General features: G+C 46.3%; 1 long non-coding RNA gene across 1 annotated transcript in view; it reads left to right on the top strand.

Annotated features, from left to right (window-relative positions):
- LOC138527383 (uncharacterized) overlaps positions 1–24,566 on the top strand; it is a 30,764-nt gene that overhangs the window by 316 nt on the left and 5,882 nt on the right. The window lies entirely within an intron of this gene.

Raw genomic sequence — 24,566 nt, forward strand, 5'->3', positions numbered from 1 at the left:
TCAATACTAGTGCTGCCTTTGCGAGTGGAACATTTATTTATTCCCCTGTTCAGAATTTATGTTAACGGGGGCAGTTCCGAAGCCCTCCCTGCTCATGTGGCGCAATGTTTTAATTCTAAAGGACATTTGTACCGCGCACAGAGTGGTCCCCTGGCGCTCTGGCGGCTCTGAAAGAGGAGGGGAGGTTGAGTTGGTGGTAGGAAGTTGGAAAAGTGCAAGAGAGCAGTTATGTGCTGTTGGCGGCATCGGCCCGGTGGGTCCGTTGGCTGGGCCTGGGGTGTTTGCGGCCGGTAGTCGTCGTGTACTGTTGTGCAAGGCTATGTGTGTTTGTTTTGTTGCGATGTAGTGAAGTTTGTGCGGTTTGTTGTGCTGTAGGTTTTGGTTGTGTTTGGTTTGGAGTTTGAGAGGTATATGCAGAAAGGGAAATTGTTAGTAGGGTTGGTTAGTTTGCGTCTCTATCCTGAATTGATGCGCTCGGTTTGCATAGTCTTCCCTGATGCGGTTCTGTACTGATCTAGGTCCGACTGGCATAAGGTTCCTTACTCCTCTGGCCCCCACCTCTAACATGCTCTCTCATAGCTCCCCTTATCCTCCCTTCATACTCCTGTGGCCAGTGCACCTGCCAATGACAACCTCTCAGGTAGTGGGGTGATTGCCAATATCTCGATAATTCCACACCACTGTGGTACCTGGCTGTAATTAAGGGGGGGGGGCGACAGTGTTGGTGGGATTGTCTGGGGTAGTTGACTCAGTCTCCGTGCATGCCGCCTGTGTTCCAGTCTATTCGTTGTCACCCGTCCAGGTGCCGTGGGAGTTACACTCTTGGGTCGGGGATGTCCGTGGCTTTTCGGTTTAGTCGTCCTTTTTCCAGTTTTGGTTTCCAGGTTTAGTCTGTGGTGTTGTAGAGCCAGGTTTTTAGTGATATCCTGAATTTTAGGTGATCTTCAGTGTTTATTTCTTTTGGGATGTTCCAGGTTTTTGCGGCTAAGTGGTAGGAGGTGCCTCCAAGTTTTTTCTTTAGGTATGGTTTGAGTTCCAGGTGGATTTTGTTGCTTGATCGGAGGCGTCTCGTTGGTTTGTTGAATGTTGTATTCTTTTGTAGGAATTCTGCTCCTTGTCCGCTGATTGCCCTGTGCGTTATGCACATTGTTTTGAAGGTGATGCGATGTTTTACTGGGAGCCAGTGTAGTGTTTTTAGGGCTGGAGTGATGTGGTCCCTTTTGGATAGTTTGAGGAGTAGTCTTGCTGCTGCATTTTGGATCCGTTGCAGTTTCTTCAGGAGGTTTTCTGGTATTCCGAGGTAGAGGCTGTTTGCATAGTCGATTTTTTGACATGATTAGGGCGACGATAGTGAGTGTTTTGTGCGTGAAGGAGAGGAAAGGTAGAATTCTTCTTGCTGTGTGGAGGAGGAAAAAGCATTTCTTCACTGTTGCATTTATTTGTGGTTCCAGGGTTAGGTTGTTGTCCATTGGGACTCCCAGATTTTTTACTACCTTCGATGGTGTTGGTGCGTTTCCCATTTCCGTAGGCCGTGGGATGGTGGTTTCGTTCTCTTGGTCTTTGGATACGATCACGATTTCTGTCTTTCCTGGGTTGATTTTCAGGTTGTTGGCATCCATCCAGTTGAAGACTTCTTTTAGACAGTCGGTCAGGGTTGAATGGTCGGCATCGGTATCTTTGATTTTGTAGATGATCTGAGTGTCACCTGCGTAGTTGTAACATGTAATGTTGTATTTTTTGAAGATTCTGATGACCGGGGTCTGATAGATGTGGAAATAGTGAGGATCCTTGTGGTACTCCAGTCGTTTTTCTGGGGCGATCTTGTCTATTGTATCTGCGATCCATTTGTGCAGTATCTCTTTCCCGTCTAGGTCAGCTAGCTCCAGTTCTGTAGTTGAGGGTTTCGTTAATTCCAGTTGTTCGAATAGGTGCTTTCTTTGACGTGTTTCCAATTTCTTTTGGTGGTGATGTGAGTTTCGGATGTAGGCTTGGGTAGGCAGAGTGATCACGAATGGGATGATGAGATGGTCGCTCCATAGTATTTGTATCGGAGGTGCCGTGGTGATGAGTTTTTCTTTGGTGAAAATTGCGTCTAGGGTGTGTCCTGCCGAGTGCGTTGCTCCTTTGACTAGTTGTCGTAGTTTCATGGTGCTGAGTTGATCAATTAGTGAGTTTTGAGAGTTGGCGTGGCTGTCTTCAAACCAGATGTTGATGTCCCCCAGGATGATTAGGTGTTCGTGGTTGATGGCTAAGTTGGTGATGGCTTCTATGAAGTTATCGGCAAATGTTAAATCGTATGTTGGTGGTCTGTATACCAGGCTGAATGTGATGTTGGTTTTTGGGGTCGCTGTTAGGTGTATTAACATGGTTTCGATGTTGGTGGATCGTCAGTTTTTATTTTCAGGTGTTCTTTGAATGCTATAGCGATGCCTCCTCCTTTTTTGTTTTTTCTGTTTATTTGTAGGCATTTGAAGTCGGTCGGAAGGCAGCTTTGAAGTGTGATTTTGTAGTTGTAGTCCAGTCATGTTTCTGTGATGAACAGGATGTCAATTCCGTTGTCAAGTAGGTCGAAGATCTGAGTGTTTTGACATGAATCTTGCGTTTATTAGATTGCAGTGAAGTTTGGACGTGTTGTTTGGTTTGGGCTTTGTCGAGGTCTGGGCTTTGTCGAGGTCGTCTTTCGCTCGGTGTTGAGGTTTCCTTCCTGGTCGGTCACTTGTTGGGCTGTGGGATTCGGGGTGTCAGCGTCTTAGAGTTCTTCTAGGTTTCGTTTTGGGTTTTTTGGGGTTTTCATCGGGTTCGTCTTCCGGGAGTTGTGGTTGTTGATTGGAAGTTCCTCTTGCTTTGGTGTTGTCGGGGGTTGTTGGGTTGGTCGTCTGTTTGTGTTGGTCATCCTGTTAGGTTGTTTGATGTTGCTGCTTCTAATGTTGGGTTGGATTGCCGTGGTGGCCAGTTGTCTGCGAGGTATGGTGTTAAGTAGAGGGATTTTTCTCTTCTTTTTAAGAGGACTCCATGTTGACAAATTGGAAAGTTGTATCTTTGTGCTCGTCATTAAACAAAATGAGTTGATCTGTACATGCCACACATCGTCTTCGATACAGCAAGATCTGCCAGTCTGATGTTTCTAGATCACTGGGCTGAAGGCAGTGCTCACCCGATCGGTGCTGCCATTATAGAGAAAAGACCAGGCCAGCCAGCCATATGGCAATATTGCCTTCTCCCCTATGGTGCAAGGGGGAGGGCATTGTGTGAACCTGTGCCCCCCCCCTGCGAGGTCACGTGATCTTAGAAACCGCCATGGCGATGCCACCGGGATTCATTATTCTAGCTGTAGTGGGGCTTTCGTTGCGTAAGCACTCTGCGCTGGCGTCACACGTGTGATGTGGTTTGATACGTGTTTGACGGCTTTGATGAAGCCTTGCGGGATATTGGTCCTCCCTTACAGGACACAGAAAGGATGGCAAGATTTTAAAGCTACTTCAACAGAGATTATACAGACTTTCTAAGAAGTATCTCTTGCTGTTCGTACCCTGCAGTAAGACACACGGTATCCGTGACGAGATGGGTTTAGTCATCTCGCTGGGTTTGGTTGTGAATTGAGTGGTACAGGCATCACACTTCATCACTCTAATAGTGCTGCTTTCACCAGGAATCCAGTTTCAGAGCGATTAGTACCCAGTGTTACTTATTACCGTCATTATTACTCACAATGTGGTACTCTGTTTATCAACCATGACACACTGCATCGTCCTGTTCATAAGGCAAGCAAGTTGGACCCAAGCTATTGTCTTGGCCAATATGCTGGCAGCTGTGGGTGCCAGAGGTGGTCAGACGGTGGCAGCCGACCACTGGTGCTCTCGAGCTGCGACAGGTTTCCGGTGTGAAGGGTAGGGCGGATATTCTAAAGGCAGTATAGAGCGGTAGCCTCGAGAACTGTGGCGTGTGCCTGCAACCTCCCCACACATGCCCATGGGACTAACGACGTTTCAACTCGAAATCTGGGCTATATGACAGACATAAGAGACTGCATGCTAAGCTAGAGCGTGGGGTATCCGGGGTATTGCTGTACTTTCCTTAATTGCAAGGGGCTTTGTAGCACATTTCCTCCTTTTCAGGAACACTTGTGTTATGTCCCAAGAAACCGAATCTTGGCGTTTTAGCACAGTACTATCGGCTCGGTGTTGCTGTGGGGGTATCTGTCAGATGGCAAAGCAACTGTCCAGCCATTTGGTTTAGAGCAGTGTGCGCTGGGGCCATTAGCCTCCGATTGCATTGCTTCCTCTCTCCACTCATACCTTTCACTCTGCTTCCTACTCTCGCACCTTCTTTTCCTTCTACAGTACTCCTTTGTTTGATATTTCACACTTCCGGCCCCTTCTCCCTAGTCTCCCTGCTTACATTCCTTTCTGGCACCTCTATAAATCACCCTTTGGCATTCTCTGACCTATTGAAAGGGCCCTGGTGCAATACACGTGTGCTTTTGTGTTTATTTTATTTGTTTTCAGCGGGCTGAGAGGGCACCACCAACCACAGAGAAGAATCCTTTAATATTAAAAGTTGGATCTCCTGCTCTGTTGACATTTGTCATTAACTGACCCGAGTCACAGAGCTATAAACATTGCTTGCAAATAGCGAGGGGGTGAGTGCACGTTTGTGGTCTGTGAGATGTTGGCTTTCAGAAGCACCGACCTGGCAGGAAAACGCGAAACCTCTGTGGGGCATCATTACCTGCCCGGTAGAAGGGGCCCTTCCGCGTTTCCCCTGAAGCACAGTTACCCAAACTCGCCTCACCTGGCCCCCTGAAGCTGGCACTTACTGGCCCAGCGAGACGGACCCATGTCTGAGGCTGCTTGTCTTTTCATGCGCACAGGTCGTGGCCCAGCAGTCTGGGGTGGAGCAGAACTGATCTGAGCATGGCAAGTCTCATCTGCAGTAAGGCGGATGGGTTATACAATGTTTTACGCAGCACTTCCGATTATTTCGTAACCCCCCCCCCCCCCACTACATGTCCATGAAAAGTGGCCACTTAAACGCATAATAATTGTTTAGCACAAAAGCTGCCGATTTAGCTCCGTTTGCTCTTTGTCACCTGTATGATGATTGGGAAAGGTTTGCTTCCTTGGAGACTGCTACGTCTACAATAGAGCCTGGCCCTTGAGAGCGAAGCACTGCTCAGTCCCCGTCACTGCCTTCTGTCCTGTTTGCATGCGTCGATATGTGCGCTATCTGGGGTCGGGGGCACATTGATTTGTATTTTGACAAGTTTATGGTGTGCCAACAAACAAATCAACCGTGTGGGCGTTGTTTGGTAAACTTGAAAGCAAAGGCATGGTGGTGATTCTTGCGAATGGTGACATTGCCCTCTTTGCCATGTTTCTAAACTGTCCCTTTGCCGGAACTTCCCCTTTTGTTGGGGTGTTGCAGTAATAGTCTTTGCTTACAGAGAGTTGGTCCATGGAGGGCAGGGGGGGGCATGCAGTGTTTACAGGGGCTGACGGATCACCCATCATACCAGCTGCTGTGCAGTAGCTTGGGGTCATTCGTCACTGGTCCTACAGTGAAGTGCCGTTCACTGGTGTCTGCTGCAGAAGTAGGAGAGGGCAGCCTGCTCGCTTGAAGAGCTTTACATATTTTAAATGCTATTGTGACGAATCATCTTCCGTGGCACCAGTGGTCCAGAGATGAATATCTTGTTTCTAAACCGTCAATCAACCCCCACACCTCTAGTACACCACAAGGGATTCAAACAGATTGGAATACAAGTGAATTATAAGACCTCCTTGTCCAATTTTGGTAACGTGGACGGAATGGCAGGCTTATCTGCACATGGTCGTGGATCGTTGTTTAGTTGCAGCACAACGAAAACAGTTATTACTGAACAATAAAAGGAACTATCCAGTCAACTTTGCATAAAATATCTACTTTATTAGTACAACAGACAGTTGTAGCACACTACAAAAATACAACCCACCCTGTAAAGGAACACAGGACAGTTTCACGAAGGAAATGGATGCATTTTGTGTACTGACAGGAGGGTAGTAGGTAAAGCAATCTGTCTTAACTATTCAAGGTTATTTCTTTTCAGCAGCAAGGGAGCAGGGGGTCGTAAATGTCACTAGGGGCCTTCTGAAAAGAACCAGGAGGACAGAACCACAATGTACCTGGTGCTTGAGGAGATCTTGATGCTCAACGGCGTCGAGTCAGTTCCAGGACGCTGCGCAGCTCCTGCTAGAGTTCAAGACGGGAGATGGCTGCATGTATTAGGTAGCGGGCAGTTCGACAAGCAAGGCTGGACAGACGGCTGAAGACTGGCCTACATAGCGGCTCGGGGTCAAGAATCGTCTCTGTGCTGGTCGAGGCGTTTCGAGCAGCTCTGGTGACTGCAGCATGACAGTCAGCGGTGCAGCTACATTCGGTTCGAGGACTCGACTGTCTCGAAATTGTCCTTTAAAAGATGGGTGCTGGTTGATGCTTGTGTGGCACTCCTAGCTTCTTTGCTGGGCTTGTGTCCTTTCAAGGCTGATGGCCCTAAGCTAAGGAGTGTTGGCAGGCAACGGCCTTGTCCTTTGTCCAGAGACTCTCTGGCACTTCCCACCTATGAAGCTTGCTCTCAGAACCTGCAGGGCACGCTGTGCGCTTGCTGGGTGCCAGTGCTGGAGCTGCTGGACGGGTCCTTAGTCCAGTATCGCCCTCTGTTCCCTGGGAGATGTTTAGGGGAAGGATCTTGCTTCCCTCTTGGCGCTTTTGGCCATCCTTCACTGGCGGAAGATGTAAGGTAGACTGTACTTTTAGCTCTGGTCCAAGTCCTCCTTCTTACTCCTTGCAAAGTCTTCAGATCTGATCAGTGAGGGGTCAGCCCTCTTTTTTTTTTTTTTTTTTTTTTTTTTAAGCCGAACGGGGCCCAGGGATTGATGTAGGCCAAGCCTAACTTGAGTGAGCCAATCTTGGGTCTCCACCGGCAATCTTCAGTGATGCTTCAGGTCAGAATCGGAGCGCTTGGCAACAGACGGGGGAAGGATGACAACATGTACAGTCCCACCCATCTTCCTGTCTGCTGTACATCAACGTCTCTCCCTAATTAACTGAGCCCTATGCAGTGCTTGATCACAATATATGGGCCTCTTTTGAAGTAGTGGGTTTCAGGCTTTAGTCTCCTACAATTTGCATACTTCCTTGTTCTGAAAGGAGTGGTTTCAGGCAGGACATTGACTGCCCGTTAGTACCAAGTTGACACATTGCATTACAAAGAGGTGTTGTCGTTTGGTCTCCATTGTCCCTTCCTGCACCCAGGCCTTCCCTTAGGACTGCTAATTAACATTCTTCAGTATTCACCGGCAAAGTTTGACAATGGAGATGCAAATTCATGGGGCCTTGAAATTCTAATTGGGCTTCCCACGGCCAAAGGCTTTTGATGTACCCGTGGCTGTCAGGTGTCACCTACATATGACTGGGAAGGGAGGCGCTGGTAAGCTCTGTCCTCCAGAGTACATGACTATTTTTCTGCTGTGCAGTGAGCATGGAAGATGTGTGCAGGAATGGCCCCACATATTTTTGGAGGTTGATCTCCCATCATTCATTCGTTTAAGCAAAAAAAGTCCAGGCGAGTACACTCTTCCGTGCGGCTGGTCAAATCCCCCACAGCTGGTCTGTCTACTACTGACATCAGCCATGCCGCTATCGCTCACCTTTGGGCTGCATTGATCCTTTGTTCATTCTTTCCTGGACACGCTTAGTGTGAAGTAGCTTGATTTGTGTGTTTGAGGACTCCAGCGTATGGCTGACTTCCTACCGGAATACTGGCATTGGGACGTCATGTTTGTGATTTGGGGAGGTCTGTTTTGGGAAAACTGCAGAAGGAATTTTATTTTTTAAGGGGGTCACCTGTATGTCTGCATACTTTGTGATGCTGAATTGATTTTTGGAAGTTGGGTCTTTTTCCGCCTCACTTCCTGGCTGATTTCATTTTGGGGGCACCTGTCGGTCCTTAAGACTGCCAGTGCGGGGGGATCACAGCCCCCAGGTATGTCACTGGTAAAGCGTTACTAGGTGACATAAGGATGGCGGTGCCGGGGAAGGTGGTCTTCCGATTTCTTTTCACTGTTTAGACCTTTTTATACACACACTGTGGCGCACGCTGCTGGCACTCGTGCCTTATTTCTAACCATTTTGGGCACATCTTTCTTTTTTGGTGCTTGGCAGAATGGCAGGCAATGTTGTTTGAAGCCCTGTTTGTGCTCCATTGCCCCCGTCTTTCTCTTCACCTGAACCAGTGGTGAGTGCACTTGCCTCCATAGGCCTCACTTACCTGGGGTAGTTGTGTTGCCTCGACTCTCGGTCGGGAGGACGGGGGCTAGGTGCGTACTGTCTTTGACACTCGCCCTCCCTTCCCCCACCCATGGGTATGCAGCCCTTACCTGCAGAGATCTGGGCCTGGCTTGAGGTTCTGGAACCTGAACGCCCAGTCAGGGGTTCTCCTGATGGACTGGGATAAGTAGCTACTCCTTCCCCATGCGGGAAACTGCATATGAAAACTAGGTACTGCCTGAAGGATGATCCACTTCAAGTCCCATTGTGAAGGTACTCCCAGTTCTGGCAGAGGAGGCAAACTGCCCTGAGTAGCCAGACCTTCGTTACTCCCCCTGGAAGGGTTAAGGTTGGCATCGAGTCTTGCCATATCCGATGTTTCTTACGTCTGTCCATCCCGCTTTAGGTTATTTTGACAGTTTTGTGAATTCTAATGTGGAGTGTCCGTTTTGAACACCAAACTATGACTGTTTTTACTTGCCGTTTAGTATTGTTTGCTTCGTACATATATGCTGAATAAATACAGCAGGGTGCAACATTTGCTCTCGTCATTGGCTAGTGATAAATGGTGCTGGGTGTAGAATTGAGGTGCTGAGTCACCTTTTTATGGCAGGCTACTAGCTTGCTCCCTGAATGCAGTATTTTTGTACTTGTCTGTGTCCATTGCTTTGCAAGCTCAGTGTTAATTCTACTTTATGCGAACCCTTGATCTGCCGAGTCACTGGTTAATCCTCGGTAACAAGTGAGAGTTTGGTTACACTTTTGTGCTAAACATTTTCCGGACAAGTAAGGGTGGCTTTCCAGGACCTACAGCGTTGGTAGTTCTGAGCCCTCCTAGTGGCCTCCACTGGACCCAGATGGCTCAGAGGCGGCCTCTTATGCAGGACCCGCCTCCTATCTTATGAAGCAGTGGAGACTTTTGAGATAACATAATGTGCCTGTCACTGCTACAGAGAGTAATATTCTAACAATGGCTAAGGGAGCCGGGAAGAATGAGACTGTGTTGCAGGAGGAGCCCGTGGGGTGCTGGCCCGCTATTTGTCTGCTTTTCTGTCTATGCAGGAGTCCGCTGTGGATGGCGAGGATGGTCTGCAACAAACCTTGTATTCCTGGGTTGTCCAACTCGAGGGCCAGAAACATGCTGGCTTTTCAGGATACCCCTCATTAATATTCACGAGATGGGTGTGCATACTAAGATTCTGATTGTGTGCTAGAAAATTCTCGATGTTAATGAGGGTATCCTGAAAACCCTTCAGGATTGCGGTCCTCAAGGCCTGGGGTTGGACATCCCTGCAGTATTGCACCCCCCAGGTGGCGGCAACATTTCAAGTTGCAAGGTACTAGCTAGGCATAACGTCACTCTTCCCCCTTAGTTCTCCACTTTAACACAGCGCGCGCCATTTATAACTCGCCCAGAGCCCTTGATCACTTGCCGTTTGCTAGTGGCAAGAACACATTTGGAGGCCTGCCCCCAGGATGTTGCAGCTTTTATGCTTGCATACAATGGCTATAGGTGGCTACCAACTTGCAGGATTCCATGTCTAATCTTCCTATTGAGCCCCCGAATTATAACCCGTCTCGCAAAGGGTTGCATCGTGTGAGTGCAGTGTGGAGCTTGTTGCTGCTCGGTCGCTGGAATTGGCATGGATTCTCGATCAGGCTTATGACAAAAAATTGATTGTTAATATCCTATATTTTGCACCTTTTTACTGGCAATTCGCGGCAGATTAAAAGCATTGGCAAAGCCAACAGGTTTGGCTGTTTTGTAGGCATCAGATAGGCATTTGCCAGGCACTGCAATAATGGTACCTTCTGGCCATACAAAGGTTACATTTGGAAAATGGTGCGAGTGTCTGTGCCGCCATCTAACGCTGATACACAAGCCAGAACGTTTGGTTTTGCCAATGCTTGTCTTTTAGCAGGCCTTCGGTGTAAGAGTGCAGCTACTACTTTTAAATTAGTGGCTGATGGCACACTTGGGTAAGACATGTTTGTTGCTTCAGTAGTTTCAGCAGACTGTTAGAAAACGTTTGTTGTGACTGCTTGATTGAGCCAACTGAAACTTATTACATTAGAGTACAGATGGGGTGGAATGGCATATGAGGGGCACAGCCTGTATGTGTTATGTGCCCATCCATTGACTACCTGTGGCCATGCTAAGCTCTATGGCCATTCCCACCCAAAACACCTCATGGGAACTCTTTCAGCTCGCTTTAATCAAGGCTGACGATCAAAGTGCCTGCCAATGTTTTTTCAAAGCAGACTTCTGAGAGCTAATGACTTAAACCCACTACTGGTGTAATAGTCTTAGCCAGGACTGCCTTCGGCAACTCGATTTATAAGCGCTGTGTCCTTCTCTGAAGTCTTGTTAAAAACATTCATTAGCAAAGCCAACAGTTTGGCTTGTAAGTATTGGGCATTGCTATTAGATGCCCAGGTACTCGCTCCTCCTTCCATCAACGGCCACTTAATATCACTAAGGAAGTGCCTTTCCCATGCCTGTGAAAGCCCAAACTGTTGGCACTGCCAATTCTTGTTTTATTATTTATGTATTTTTTTTGTCACGGGCGCAGTATTGCTCTAGGCTTAATGGTACGGATATTTGTGAAGCTGGTGGGAATCTTGAGTGCATGTTTCCCTTGTCTGTTCTGGTGGCTCCTGCATGATGTATGTATGATGGGCCTGGTTTGCAACCCTCTTAGTTTTAGGTGATGATATCGCCCATGGAAGGGCGAAGTGTTGAGTCTCTTGAGATGGGCGCCTCACGCATCTGTGCAGAGCCCATGGCTGGCACTGTGCTATCATGGCTTTGAGTTGGTAGTGCTGGCATATGTACGCGGTGGTGGGCATGGGGCGCCGCTTTTCTTTTAAGACCTGTTGAGTTTTATTTTTTTGTCGGTGAGAAGCTGTGTGCTTACTTTCTCTGGTTCTTTGAGCTTGGAGCCGGTTCTGAAGCTTTACATCTGAAAATATCTTGTGCCACAGGTTAATATGACGCCCCCTGAAACGCTGCCTGTGGCTAGTGGGCGGGGAAAGAGCTGGCTGCTTGATTCAGTGTAACTGGCCCTTTCCTCACATTGCCAGATCCAGGCACCTATTAAAAGGGGGGTGGTCAGGATCCTTGAAAAGCCATCTTTCAAATCGCCACGTCCTGTGTACCCGTCCCTTAACCCCATGCGTACCAGCTGACTGGTGGAGGAGCCAGTGGCCATATTTTGTTTTTGGTTTACACTTATTAAAAGGGTGTTACGTGTCTTGGGAGTGTCCACAAGCCCATCAGCTTTCAAATGTTCATGAAGTTTCAGATTCCCATGTACTAGAGACACATTGACATGCTTACGTTCCAGGGGGCGTTATCATATGCCAACACCTTGTAGGACGCCGTCCTTCATAAATCGGAGCTATGTGCAGGTGGAGCGAGCAGCGCAACGGCCATTGATCAGATCGGGCTTTAGCCCCCCTGCCCCCCCCCCCTGCTAACAAATGCTCTGCAATTACTAATGGAAAAAGCCTCATTGCTAGCCCCTGCATTACTATGCATACGTTTTTAGGCAATTGAAAACGAGTTGGGGGGGGGGGGGGGGTTGGTACTTGCATGTCGGGGCCTGCTTGGAAGCGGGAGGGGGAGGACAGGACACAGCTCCTTCTCACTGCAGTTTTTAAGTCTGTGATTTCAGATGTAAAAGAGAGTTCACTCCTTGTAACATTAAATCTGCACTAGAGTAGTAACCGAATGTGTAAAGAAGTTTGCCCCCACACCCCAATTATGTTTGCCCCTCCCCCACAGCCTTTGAAGATGGCTCCTCTCCCAACATTTTAAGGGTTTCCACCCCCCCTTAGTTTTAGCCTAGGGGCATACCTGGGGGAGCACGTGTCTGTGCATATCTGTATGCGAGCCTCCAGTGCAGGCGCACAGTGCTTTGGCGTGTAGGGTTGTGCACAAGGGCCACTGTGAAGATGGCAGCAGCTGGCACTGTTATCCCATAGACTGCCCCATCACACCATCGAGAGCTGCCCCTCACCCTTTCCTCTGTCGGTCACCAGGTGGTGGGATAGACAGATTATCAGCCTTTTTGTGACTGGTGGTCTCATTAGACTGCCCCGCTGGCCTGTAAGAGAAATAGTGTGCATGAAGAAATGTGAGCAAACGTATGTACAGAAATGCCGCTTTGGGTTTCATCCTAGGACTATGTGAGCAATACGTTGTAGATGCTGTATCTAGTTCAGGTATTGATCCTGGTTTCCGACTGCTATTATCTCCTTATTATTTGGGTCCATAATAAACCTTTACAAAATCTACACATAGTGAAAAGGAAAATGAAAATACAAAATTTGACATAGGTTACAGAAGACAAAGAAAGAAAAAAAATGCAAAAAACAGAAGTACCACAGTCAAATATTTCCAAATGCTGCTTCTGCAAAACCCTTCCCATTTCCCACAGCATAGTTGTTGTTGTTCTCTTACCAGTGTGGACAGGAAGGAAATCGCTCAATTAAGTTTCCCTATTGAGATAGGTGCCCTCTAGTAGCCATTTTAGTGATACCATCAATTTAGGGCAAAGATTTGACATCAGTGGGCCACTTACACAGCCCGCCAACTATTAGGCAATGACATTGCAACTTTTTAGAACTTGTACAACTGTTGATGTTAAGGCTATGTCATGACCGGAAATTAATCTGTCCCAGAAATATTCCCCACCCCTCTCTTTGCGAATCACAAATCTCCTGAAGAGGGCCAGGCGCACATTCCATGTTCCCTCGCACTCTAGCAAAAGATGGCGTTGTGATTGGTTTGAGGGAATATTGTAGATTTTACTAAGCTTTATGGCTTTATCTTCCTGAATCCACTTGGACAATATTTCCCCACAATGTATTAGGTTTAATCTTATCCGGAAATTTCACCAAGTAGCGGGATAGACAGCCAAGTTTTTTTTTTTCTGCCAAGAGGCAAGGATTGACTGTAAGTGATTGCCTCACTTTTGCAGTAGTTTCAATCCAATTAAGTATTTCCAGCTCTCGCTTTGCGTTCAATGTATTTGTCACTAGGGTCTGTAGGTTTAAATCGACCCTTAACAGGGACTCTTTGACTTTGTTTTCAAGGTTAACCAGGATAATAGACCCTGGAGTGCTCTAGATGGCTTTTAATGTCCCCGTACAAAGTGGCACTCTTTCCGGTAATAATCTCCCGATAGTGATATCAGTTTCCAATTAGCCATTCAGTCAAGGGATTTCAGACCTAGCTCAAATCGCAGGCTCCAGCTTGGAGTACTTACTGGGAGAGAGGCCAAGAGCCTTCTTCCATAGCCGTCCGCGAATATAAAATCACTGGCACCGCCTTTGCCATATAGAATTTTACTAATGGTATGATAGAAAATCTGCAGAATTTGGGATTTAGCTTTAACATCTGTGATGTAATTTGTGAAACTTTCACGGCTATGTCTGATTCAACTCTGAGTAGTGCAGGCGAGGCATAGATTTTATAACCCAAATACATTAGTTCCTCTACCCGTGGAATGGTTTGACCCTCTAAAAACCAATTTGAGTAGTGGATTTTTTTTCCATTGGTGTTCAAAGACTACAATCCTTGACTTAAGGGGATTTATGGACAGTTAATTTAACTTGGCATATTCGCCCAGCTTGGATAGGAGTCGTTGTAGTCCTATGGCCGTCTTGTCCAGCAGTACGATATCGTTTGCATAGGCCAGCCAATGGATCGTTTGACCATTTAACTCTGGCCTGGCCAATGCAGATGATTCCACAGGAACAGATTAACCTGTCTGACTCCCCTCTCCGCCTTGATTCGCTCTGGTAAGTCCCCCTGGTTATGTTTCCCTATGTAATTGCACCAGCCTTGACAATAATGTTTCCGGAATTCCCCAGCCCTTCAATTTGCTCCAAAGTAGTTCCCTATCAAACCGGTCAAAAGCTTTAGATAGGTCGACCCAGGTGCCATATTAGGGGTGTTCCCCCCCCAACCCCCCCCCCCCCCACCTCCCCTTCCCCATGGTGTATTCACTCGCCAGGTTCAAGATTAGGTTGTTTAATGCTGTAGAGAGGGCTCGTATAAAGCCTGTCTGAAAATGAGATAGGATCTTTTGCTTCTCCTCCCAGGTCGACAGTTCATTTCAGAGAAGCTTCATTAAAAACCTTGCTGTCTATGTCAAGGTGGGTGATTGGTTGGTAATTTGCCGGATTTAAACTATCGCCCCCCCCCCCCCCCTTGGGGGGGGGGGGTGTGGGGGGAGGTATGACCCGCGCAATCTTCCTCTAAGGTGGAAACTATCTCCTCTTAAGGATCTCCCTAAAAAGTTGGTACAATAAGCTGGACCATAGCCTCTGGTCATTTTTAAGAACTTGGTAAGTCAGACCATTTAACCCAGCAGATCTTGAGGATGTCTCCAATATACTCATCATTAGATGAATGACAGGGGACACTTGGAACAGGGCTAAATTGGGGTCCCTTTAGTGGTCTCAAAGCTTTCTGATGGGTATTGCACCCACCCGGATTCTGGGACATGGTTACAGAGCGTACTGTTGATTTGAGGTTCTAACGGTCCAACCACGGACCAGAAGTTTCTAGAGTTCCCCTCCTTAAAAGTTCCAACATCTGTTCCCAATCTTTTTGCAACCGCGATACTCTGTGATTGTGTGACCAATGCTTATAGTTGACTCTTTCCCTCTTAACTGTTTGATTTCAGGATCTAGACCTAAAGCCTTTAGGCCTTGCAGACGTTGCCTAAATTCCATATATAATCTTTTTTTTTTTTTTGCTATATATCCTCATCGAAGAAATACATGTTTGTTTATTGCCTGCCACTGGGTCACTAGGGGCTATGGTAGCCCAAATGAACTTTACAAATCTGTTTGGGTAGCATTCAGTCTTCCGAACTTTCTTGGGAATCCTCTTTAATTGGTTATTCAGATTTTTCCCTTCATTTTTATATTTCTCAAGCCCGATTTTCCCTTTATTGCCAGAAAGAGCCTGCAGATTTGCATCTGATAGCAAAGCTGACAGGTCTACAAAAAACGATTCCAGCCAGCAGTGGTTGCTGCCCCGTCGTGCTTTATGGCCAGGATCGAGGGCCACGCAAAGAGGCCTTGAGAAACAAATACATAGTCCAAAACTGATGTGGCTTTTTCTCTATACCATGTTGCTCTTGGGTCAATGTCCCCTTCGGAGCAACCATTCAACATCAAGTCCCAGGAATCCAAAAAGTCCATCCAGATCTGTCCATTGGGGGGGTTTATCTGTTCCCCTCCATAACTGCCCACATTCCGTATTCAAATCTCCAACAAGAACTAAGTTGATGCCTCCAGTACCTAATTTGATTGTTTCTAGCAATGAGGCCAATGTTGCCAGAAAGATCGAAGTTCGGAGCAGGCGGGGTTCCAGTAGATGTTCATGATCTCCCAAATGGGATCTGGTAAGTCACAGTTTAAGTGAACACTACAAGCCCGAATGTGCTACTTTATACACAGTAAAGTGTATATATTGTTATCCTTCAGGAGCTTAAAGGTTGTACTACTACTTCACTGCCTCCAGCAGAGCGTGCATGGTGCCAAAATATCCACAATAGTTTCACTAATAAAACTCTAACTCATCAAAATAATAGTAATACTCAGGTCAAATTATTGACTAATACTACATCCATTCAAGACAATATGGATTCGCCTGTCTTCACTTTTAAACCTGTCTCTACAGTAAACTCAAACCCACTTTCTGTAAGGGTGACGTCTTTCCAGCCTCCTTATTCAAAGATCATATTCATACTCTTGCCCCATGGATCACTACTTTTGTTAACAGATCTTTCTCTGAATCACATGTCCCCGAAATCATAAAGGAAGCATGGGTTACTCCTCTGCTCAAGAAGGAAAATCTGGATCCTGCAGAGGCAGGAAATTATCGCCCAATCACTAATGTTCCCTTTTTGCTGAAAATCATAGACAAAATTGCCTACTGTCAATATCAAGCTTTTGTCGAAGAATATGATATTCTAGCTTCACAACAATCTGGGTTTCGCCCCAATCATGGGACTGAGACTGCACTGTTAGATTTAAAATCTTACATTGCTGGTCTTGTCGACAAAGGTCACACTGCCCTGTTACTATTATTAGATCTATCCGCTGCGTTCGATTTAGTTGATCATCAACTACTGGCGGATAGACTAATCGCAATCGGTAAATGTTCCCCTGAAGCCTCTGCCTGGTTTAAATCTTTTCTGGGTCCACGGAACATGAGTTACTAAGGATAATGCTCACTCCATGGCTTCTTTACTATGTGGTGTTCCACAGGGCTCATGTCTTTCGCCCCAACTCTTTAACCTTTACTCTCGTCTTCTCTGCGCTCTCTTGTCAGCCATAGGCATTTATTTTGCCAACTACGCTGACGACGCGCAGGTTGTCATTAAACTCACTGGCGAGTATTTAAAAGATGTCGAGTACGTTTACTCCATCTTCATTGAAATCCAGAAGTGGATGGCGCTAAACTCCTTGGCCCTTAACAATGCTAAAACAGAGCTGCTGATTTTGGGTACCCAGTAAAAACTGAAGAAACTTGACACAAAATATGACAACTTTTTGATTGGTCAACATATCATTCCTGTATCTAAATCCGTAAAAACCTTGGGAGTCTATTTTGACCCGCAGCTATTCTTCACCCGCCAGGTCAACTATCTCAAATCCTCGTGTCACTATTATATTCAGCTTTTATGGCAGATTCGTCCCCATTTGTCCAAGAGAACCTTGCACTGATTGCAGCTGCAATTGTAAACTGCAAGCTGGATTATTGTAACAGTTTAATGATTGGTACTTCCCAGGCCAACATTAAAACGTTGCAGATTATACAGAATAACGATGTACGCGCTGTAATGGGCCTTAAGCGAAACATGCACGTCTCTGACGCCAGGCGCAGCCTTCATTGGCTACCAGTGAAACAGCGTTTACACCATAAAGGCCTAACCACCGTGTTTAAATGCCTTCACGGTCAAGCTCCATCTTACCTTACTACAAGGATTAAAAAGAAACCTGTCATCCGTTCCCTGTGCTCAAGTAGCAACACAGCCCTGGTTCAACCCCCCATCTATTCTGAAAAGATTTGGGGGCACTAGCTTTGACTCTTGGGCCCCGGCTCTTTGGAATGCACTCCCTAAATATCTTGTTAATAGTGAGTCTCTGGCTATCTTCAAAAAGCAACTGAAGACCTTCCTGTTTGACAAAGGATAGGATTTTTCTATTTCTTTAGCATAGCTCTCTCGGTACTGAATTCAGTTTTCCGCCATATTTCCTTTCTCTTTTGGTCTCGTGAGGTTTGGGTTTCCCCAGGCTCCCTGTCTTTGTTTTTCCTGTCTGACATTGTTTTCTGTTGTCTGCCGTCCCTTCTCCTTCTGTGTGCGCCCTGAGGCCTATGGGTTAGTGGCGCACAAATACAAGAATGCAGTTAGATAGATAGACACCCATGCGAGAAGTAGAGGAGAAAAGGGGGGTGGGTGCGTGCACACTATAATGCATGCATTCCTAGTCATCCCTCATACCTGTAAACAAGCAAAAATGTAAGTTGTATTGGATATTTTGTATGGCGCCTATACACCAGTGTTTCCAGGCGCCACACCACCAGGTGGTGGGGGGAGGGGGTGGGCGAAGAGACATGGGATTCACGAAGTACAACAACAGAAAACTATTTTTTATATATTTGGGGCTGTGAATCTCGGTTCCAATTGTCAAGAGATTGCAACTGGGATTGACCTCATGGTGGTCACAGTACATTGCGAGGAGAGCGTGCATGAAAATTCACTCCTGGGGGCGGCGACGGGGAGAGGGGTGGCGTAGGAGATGTGAAAATGTGCTTGCTGCCGTGGATTTGAACGTTTCGGAGCCCGACGTCACTCTGAAAAATATCAAACATTGGGCTAGATTGATGGCTCTTCAAGGCCTGGGCAGACTGAAACTCTACTTGGGGGGGGGGGGGGATTCCTCTATATACCACCCCCCTCTCCCCATCACCTAGGTCCTAGACCGAAGAGTGTGCTTAGTCAAATTTCCATCTTCCAAGCACCTGGCCTGGTATCTTGCATTGAACTGTTGCCCCACTCTTGACGTTGTTGGGCCAAAGCTGGGCATCCCTAGAGAATTGCGGATCTGACTTCTACAGAGACACTATTCCACCTAGTGATGCTTGGTCCATTCTCTCTGAATTACAGAATAGAAAGTCTTTGGTGTTTAATTCACTCCCTTCCCAGCTCTTGACTCCAGGCGTATGGTGTAGGCTTATGACCAGCTCTCCAGTTTCACTTATTCTATCCTGGCTTAAGATGTTGATGGATGTTTTCTTAGAACTAAGGTAACAGGGCAAGCTGCATTGGATCTTGTATATGTGGTGATTAATTGGGGAGGCTCCTATAGGATTGGATCCATTTTAGTAATAATGGACTGATTTGTGATTTTAACATAACTTTTTTGTGTTTTGTATAACTGTACTTTGTGTTCTGTAAACACAATACCAATAAACTCTTATATTGGCCTTGTGACAATCCTGCTGTGCCAGTGCCTGGTAAGGTGATAAGTGCACGGGGGTAGAGGGAGAAGTGCAGGAGTCTGGCACGCCCAAGGGGGGGGGGGGGGTGAGCAAGTGCTGGGTGGGCCAAGGCAGCAAGTGCCAGGGGAAAGTTGGGGGGGGCCGGGTAGGATGACTGTAGTGGACCTAGTTGGATTAGCCTGAGCAAGGGGACCCGAAGGCAAGCGCTGGCAAATTATGCTTTTGGCTTTGGGGGGGGGGGGTGTGTGGTCCGGCCCCTGTTTGAGGCGGCAGGGGCAGGGGGGGGGGGCAGGGATTTCTTCTATCATGCGGGACCGGGATTCGGCCCTGTGCTGCTTGCTGTCGTGTTGCCCCCAAGCTGGCCTCCCGTCATGCCAGCACCCCCTGTGAGCGGGCATCGAGGCGGCTCTGCTAGAGAACCGGCTTCCATGCGATAGTCTGTGCCTCGTGGGCCCGGCTCCTGCGGGACCGCCTGGCCTTGCGCATCATCCAGGGGGCCCAGTGTCCAGCGCTGCATCCATGCGCTTCCGGGCCTAGCTCCCAAGCTTTCCCCCTCTCCCCCCCTCTCTCTCTAGGCAGGAGCGCCGTGGAAGTGGCGCCCGAAGCACTAAGGGAAGCTGGCGGGTTGCTGGGACCTTGAGTACCGGGTGTCCGTGCTGGCTCCCTGTTCCTCGCTTGCCTTCCAGGACCCGAGCAATAGGGAGCCAGGGGGCGCCTCTGGCACTGCACCCCGTGACCCTGGGCTCGGCGGTTCCTGTGTTCTGCCTCCAGGACAGGGCTTTGCTGCGTTTTCAAGCAGCCACTCATGACCTCCTTTACTTGCCCTTGGCGTGGCGCCTCCTACTCTTGGACGTCCCACGGAATGTTCCCACTGCCACTACTTCTGTGAGCCATGACACACTGCAGAGGGAGGTGGCCCGCTGTCTACCTTGGCAAGCGTTCGCCCAAACTGCCGACAAAAGACCCGCCTCTGCGGCTGCCGCCGCGCTCCTTAGGCCACTTACACTGTCTTTTCTGAAGCCCGTGTGGACGCAGTGCAGCCGTGTGACCTTGGGCAACATGTATGGGTACACTGTTCTGTACGAATAAACTGCTACGCGTCTGCCCCACTTGTTAATCAAACGGTTCTGTCCTTCCTCTTCCTTCACTTGTGTATTCTATTGTTCTCCTAAAAATGCCGCACACGTTTCCATCAGCCCGATTTCCATAGTTGGGGCAGCCCTACATGTAAGGGGTGGGTGGACCAGCCACTCTAGCGCCCTAAAAAATTGGCAAATGCTCCCCAACAAAAAATAGGAAACAGACACGCAGAACCATGAAACCCTGCTTTCACCCACAGTTATGTTTGGGCATGTAGCGCATTTAGAAATACAGGAAGTAAACGACTATTGTAACTGCCTCAACACGTATCTTTTAATAACTAGGTGCAATACAAAAACCTTTTCCTTTTCCTGTTGAAACATATTTTTACTCGCTTATACATTTCTCTCATTGGGAAATGGACTTACATTTTTAGTCCCAACTTTAAGAATCGGGCAATAAAATACTCTGTTAAGATCTGGAGCACTGGCCGGCTTTATGAATGTGCAGGGTGTGCCTCTGCAGACTTCTAGGAGCATTCTGGGAGCTGCCTTTCTGCACATGCGTGCTGGGGGAATGTGGAACCCGTTTGCTCACTGGGGGTATTGTGGGAAACGCCCATTTGTACCTAATGGATTCCAGTGACTACTGCACAGTATGCATTTTGTGGCGGGGCAGCGGGGGCAGCGTGCATCACTTTAAATCCACGTGTCAGCTTTCTTTTTTGTTTAAATTATTTATTTTCAATGTTATAAAGTAACCTCCTAAATCAAATCGTCGAAATTGCAATTTTAGAATTAAAACATCCAAACATAGAAATAACTTAAACTGTATAAACAAAAGTAACCATTCTTTAACTATATACATCCTAAAGCCATATATACAGTTTAGTTTTCCCATCCGAACCCCCCCCCCCATCCTTTTTGATTAATTAAGACTAATGGACATCCATGAACTTCCCCCAAATGTTCTCAAATATGAAGTATTTATTTTCTCTACTGTAGATTAATCTCTCCATCTCAGCTAATTTGAACATTTCATCAGACCAGTCTTTCAGCTCTGGGGTTATCCTAGACTTCCACCCTCTCAATAGTATTTTCTTTGCAGTTGAGAACCCCCTAAACATCAATTTCTTTTTGCAATTGTTCAAGCCTTCCAACATTTCGTCATCCTCTAGAATCAGTGTTTTGAAATCATTTAATTTCTCCCCTAGAACTTCATGCATTATTTCCCCTACTTTCAACCAGAAATCATGCACTCTTACACATTCCTGGCAAAACATGTATTCTGAAGAATACACCCCAGCACTCATTTGAATCTGATAGACCCCTTTTGTGTAATCCCTCTGGGGTCCAATAAACTCTATTTAAAAATTTTGATTTGGCGTGATCACTCACTCAAACTGAGCTACACGTTTGCCCATTGCGCTGAAGACATATCACATTGAAGCCTTCTACTCTACTCCATCAACGGCCCATTCTCATTATACTGTGATACAATGTCTTTATACAAATGATTTGCCAATCCCCCTACCCCCGCTTTTTATTTCTAAATGTTAAAGCCTCTAAATTGAAACCTTTCTCGCAATCAACCTCTCCTATTGCCTTTTTTAATCCTCTTTACTCTGAGAGAGGGTTATCTATGTCCAATTTGTTTCTCACCTCTTTCACCGTGAACTACTTCCCATTTTTATGCAAGTCCCTAATCCCTCCTAGAAACCAGTCTGGCCAAAATAAGGTTCTCCTGTTTTCTTTAATGTTTGAGTTGAACCAAATGGCAGCAACCAGGCTCTAAAAGCACCCCCCCTACCAGACTCAAAAGCTATTTCTAAGAGTTCCTGTGCTGGAATTAGTTTTACTCCCCAGTCTTGGCACTGTTGACAGAATAGCCCTTGGTATTAACGGCCCTACAAATCCTGCCTCAGCTGTTGCCCATATATTGGGGTTCATTTACAAAGAATGGGATAAAGAACTGAGCCCTGAGAGCCAGATGAAGCGCATGAAAGTTTGGGACTCCCTAGCCTCATTTTTCAAGTGGTAGCTGGTACTTGCACAGCTTTAGTCTCAGTGGTTTGTTATCCTGTAGAAAACTGTGTAAGAGCCCATCAAGTTCTTTGCAGTATTCTGTACTAATCTTAAGTGGTAGTATACTAAGGACATCATTTATTTTTGATGTAGAATTCATTTTTAATGCATTTGCTTTACCCCACAATGAGAGGTTTAGTAGTTAAATCTCATTTTAAACCTCCACTTAGCGCTTTCATATTTCCATGTACTATCTCTTCCAATTTTGGGGTTAACCAGACCCAAATATCTCATCCTATCTGAGCACCATCTAAATCAAGCGATGTAATCCAATGCTTATTGCAGGTTATTGTCAATGGTAGTACCTCTGGGTATAAGGTGAAGAGGGCGAAATCAGAACATGTGTGAGATTCTCCATCAAGGCGGGCAGCACATTCTCCAGATCTTTCAAGACTAACAATAAGTTGTCAGCATACAGCCGTAGTTTTTGTTCCACACCCCAAAACTTCACTCCATTTATCATCTCTTCTGTCTAATGCTCACAGCTAATGGTTCTATCGCAATAACAAATAGAAGTGTGGATAAAGGGCACCCCTGCCCTGCCTAGTTCCTATTTCCAGCTAAAATTATCCTGATCTCAATCCTTTCGTATTAATATCAGCAGTCGGTTTGGAGTACAATAATCTAGGAAATAATTTTCTTGCCTTGGCCCATTTTATGTTGTACCGTATATAGATAATTCCAGTTCGCTCGGTCAAACGCTTTCTCAGCGTCTATAAGGGTAGTACTGCATTAGCTTCATAAGCCTCTGCAGCTTGTGACATTGTTAGTAGAAGCTTTCGTGTATTGCAAGAGGCACGCCTTTCTCAGACAAAACCCAGTTTAATTATCGTGAATTAACTTTGGTAGTAGTATTCCGAGTTTCATGGCTATAACTTTGGCTTATATCTTGTCTGTATTCATCAAGCTAATCGGTCGATCACTTTAAGTTGGTCTCATACTTACCTTTTGTTATCATGGCGTGTTTAGTCGTTTGTGGTAGAATACCATCCTTTAAAGATGAGACAAACATATCTTTCAGTAGGTTGAAGACAGATTGGCAGAATAAAACCCGGCTGGGAGGCCGTCGGTTCCTGGTGATTTCTCTGTGTTTAACTCTGCGATTGCCTTTCCAATTTCTTCAACTGTCAGTTCTTCCTCCAGCTCTTTCTGTTCCTTTTCCAATAATTTCGGTATCTCCAAGTTCTTCATAAAATGTCCCATTTCGCCCATCACTGCTGCTTCATTGCAGTATAGAATCTTGAATATCTCGTTAATTTCCATGGGCTTGAACGTGATAGAATTATTGCGACCTCATATTGATGTTATTACCCTATCTGACTCTCGTTTCCTCAAGTGGCGTGCAAGCCATCGATCACATTTTTCCCCTTTCTCAAAGTAGGTACACTTAATTGATGTGGACTGCGTTCAGCTCTTCCCTTCAGTTAAGTTCCTTGACTTTTGCTGACTGCTGCGGGTCTTTCATCACTTCTCATGATGGCCATTTGATTTGTGTATCCTTATAAAGCCTCTTTCAAGTTTTCTTTCTTTCTTTTTCTTTCTTACTGCTAGACACAGCAATAAGCCTCGCATTTTACACTTAAATGCTTCTCATACAGTTGGTGCATCCAAATCTCCGGTATGGTTTTCCTCCACAAAGTGTTCAGCTTCAGAGATAATATTCTCCAGCAACACCTCATCCGCCAATAACGACGTGCTCATCCGCCATGTGAACGATCTTTTGATTTTGAAATTTAGACTCAAAGTATTTCCACCGGGTTATGATCCGTTGGGAGTATGTTTCCAGTTTTACCTGTTCTATAGTTTAGTTACTTTGCCTGCTGTTAATAGCATATCTAATCTTGAATGTTTCATGCGCGTTAGAGTAAAAGCTATATTCATGTGGTGTTGCGTGTTCTAACCTCCAGTTATCAATTCCTCTAGCAAATCATGGAGTGACGGGGTCTACCTTTCTGCACCCTACATTTGGTCCTATCCAACTGTGGGTCTACAATTGCCACCTAACATCACATCAAACTTGGTGTTTTTATATCTTCTAGGATTTGTGCCACTCATCTATAAAACGAGCCATTATCGACTGTTGGCGCATCAATATTACATAAAGTCAAAATTTCCCCTTGGATATCTACCAATAGGGCAATTATTTGTCCTTCTTTATTGGAATATTCTTTCAATATTTGTATTGGCGCATTCTTGCTTATTAAACTAGCAGCTCCTCTAGATCTCGTGCTGAACAAGGAGCCAAATATGTTGCCCACCCATTCCTTTTTTAAGGCCTTTAATTCTTTATTAAATGAGTTTCTTGTAAGAAGCAAATGTCCGCTTTCAAATCATTCATATAATTAAAAATGGTTTTTAAATTGATCGATTATACAATCCAAGACACTATGCAAATTGTCGCAACAAGGGGGGTGGGGAGTCTGGGTTCTGGGAGTTTCTCTACTACCGGCCTATATCCCGGGTTTGAGTCTCATCCAGAGTCTTTAGCTCACCATCCTTTCACAGAAGAGAAATGTCTACTACATATCAGTCTTTGTCCTGCCCAGGGGCAGGCCAGCACCAAAATG

Source organism: Ambystoma mexicanum, chromosome 14, assembly GCF_040938575.1.
Source record: "Ambystoma mexicanum isolate Mex_15411 chromosome 14, UKY_AmexF1_1, whole genome shotgun sequence".
NCBI lineage: Eukaryota > Metazoa > Chordata > Amphibia > Caudata > Ambystomatidae > Ambystoma > Ambystoma mexicanum.